This window comes from Penaeus japonicus, unplaced genomic scaffold (genome assembly GCF_977035675.1).
Source record: "Penaeus japonicus unplaced genomic scaffold, GWHDUDI00000001_assembly GWHDUDI00000039, whole genome shotgun sequence".
In the NCBI taxonomy this organism is placed as follows: domain Eukaryota; kingdom Metazoa; phylum Arthropoda; class Malacostraca; order Decapoda; family Penaeidae; genus Penaeus; species Penaeus japonicus.
The window spans coordinates 22,527,069-22,529,568 of NW_028234441.1; the positions used below are offsets into that span (position 1 = coordinate 22,527,069).

Here is a 2,500-nt window from a genome sequence, read left to right on the forward strand (position 1 = left end):
ATGTATCTCAGATACTTTTTTTAAATAGATATTCAATACAGTTTTTTTTTTTTTTTTTTTGCTTTACGTTATTATTGCATCAGTGTAACCATTGTATTTACATATATTATATCTGCTGTAATTGTTATCATGTCCATCGAATATAATTTGCATATGTATGTTTTTGCTACTGTATGCTATATGATGCAATCATCAATGTAATCGGTATCTGTCATGTTACTCTAACTGTTATGTATATATTCTACTACATACACATATATACATACATATACGTACGCTCGTTGCTTCACTTATCTGTCTCCCCTCTCACGCTAGACATAACAGTGTTGTTTTGTCTTTCCCTTTGCAAGAGCTATGTATTGATGCAACACTTCCCTCATCACATTCCAAATGTCACAAGTCACAAGAAAACACTTGATTCACACATCTCCTGAGACAAGTCACACATTGTGGTAGGGAGTCTCCTCTCGGGGAGCAGAGGAGCAACACCTCGCTCGGAGGAGGAGGAGCAGCCCTCACTCCAACGTCCTACTGTTTAAGCTTAGCAATAAACCAAGAAAGCTGTTCCTGCCGTGTTCTTCACACCCTAGGCCACGTTACCCACAGACAAGCAGTGTCCAAGTCTCGGACCTGTTAAAATCAGTAACGGAAAGGCTAAGAAAACACCTTCTAACAACTGGACCAACATATACTTAGGCCAATTATGCACATTGCAAACGCCAAGAGGAAGGGAAGTCTAGCAAAATAGCAATACTAGCTAAAGTGGGAGGAATGATATGGTATTAATCCACAGCATTAACGGAAACTGAAATCAAATTATAAACCACTTAACACGAGAATACTCACTGTTATTAGAAATGATGACAGTGGGATAAATGCTAATTCATGTCTTATGGGTTTTATCATAAAAATGGTGTTCACTATGGCTTTTAATTTGACACAATCTTTGTATCATTGTAGTGCATAAAGTTCAGCTGGACTGCATATCATAACGTGTGATATTCCTATGTAGAACATGTTGCTCAGGTTAGCTTTTTTGAGTTAATATTTCAATTGAAGTTAGGCTAGTTGTTGGGTTGTTAGATTGTGGCGCCGGTTCCTAATGGAAGCTGTTGATGTCCACAATATGTTAGGTAAATCCAGTAACGAATTTCTATCTTAAATAGACTTCTCTGAAAGCAATCAACTGTGACCATTTTGATGACCGTTTGGGATTGAAAATTACTTCTTGATATGGTCTACTGATTCAACTCAGCACCAATATCTGTTCAAATACGTTTCATGGAATAAAGTTAATTGCGAAAAAATGTAGAAATGACTGAATAACTACAAACTACACTTCGCCAGAAAAGTAATTTTGGCGAAATGTAATTCGAACTTCAAGTACATCCCTTCGACTTCATTTTGGCGAAACGTAATTCGAAATTAAAGTACATCCCTTCGACTTCATTCACACTTTTAGTTCACGCTTGTCTGAAACATTTAAAATGCGTAACTGCAATTGCTTCACTCTTCTTCAACAACCAAATCGCCAAAATGGATATCTAGAAAAAGTATTTCATATCTAAAATCCCATATCACACTCGCTAAACACAAGGCTTCCTAATTCAAAATGTACTATAATACGTTCAAGCTTTCTCACCGGTTGTGTGAACTGGTGGCTAATTCCTATGCTGTGACATATTTCACTTAATAATGATAATAAGGTTGATAATGATATTGATAATGATAATAATAACAACAAAGGTGATGATAATGATGATTACTAGGAATTACTATGATTAAGGTTACTAGGAATGATGACAGTAGTAGTGATGATAATAGTAATGGTGAGGATGATAATAATGACATCAATAATAACAATAATAGTAACTATAATGATGAAAATAATAATAAAAATAATGATGGTGATAAGGATAACGGCATTGATAATATTGATGGTTGACTCAGTTAAAAACTCTGAAACGCAATAAATGGAAAATCCATTGATGACAACAAAGAATCAATTCGAAAAGATGTGAAAATAGGGAAGGAAAAAACAACCAAAATAACAAGATTATTAATCATAAAAATCTGCATAAGTAGAAAACAAACGATAACCAAAAACTCCCACAATACCATTACCAACAATTGAAGCATAAAAAAAAACAAGATAATTACCAAAAAAAGGTAACACAAAAAAAAATCATCATATAAACAAACAAACTAAAAGGATAAAGAAAGAAAAAAAAAACAGATTACTCCAAATTTATATGAAACTACAAAATCAATAAAATAATCATATAAACAAACAAACAAACTAAAAAGGTAAAAAAAGAAAAAAAAAACAGGTTACTCCAAATTCCAAGGGAAACCGAGCCAAGGAAAATCCCAAAACAATTCCTCTGCTCAAGCGACGGAGGAACATTTACAACACAAACACCACACTTGTTCTACCAAACCCGCTGCTCCCGAGACCTTCGACTCTGATATGACCTGATGGATAGGTTGGGGTGGATAG

At 34.4% G+C, this 2,500-nt stretch overlaps 1 protein-coding gene and 1 pseudogene across 2 annotated transcripts in view; both read left to right on the top strand.

The window, feature by feature from the left end:
- The window catches only part of LOC122248042 (uncharacterized), a 203,449-nt pseudogene that overhangs the window by 63,711 nt on the left and 137,238 nt on the right, over positions 1–2,500 (top strand). The gene's annotated exons all lie outside the window — the stretch shown is intronic.
- Positions 2,391–2,500, top strand: part of LOC122265392 (uncharacterized) — a gene marked incomplete in the record, with an annotated part of 23,773 nt that continues 23,663 nt past the window's right edge. The window contains 1 exon segment of the mRNA XM_086533719.1: positions 2,391–2,500. This exon segment is cut by the window's right edge and continues 58 nt beyond it.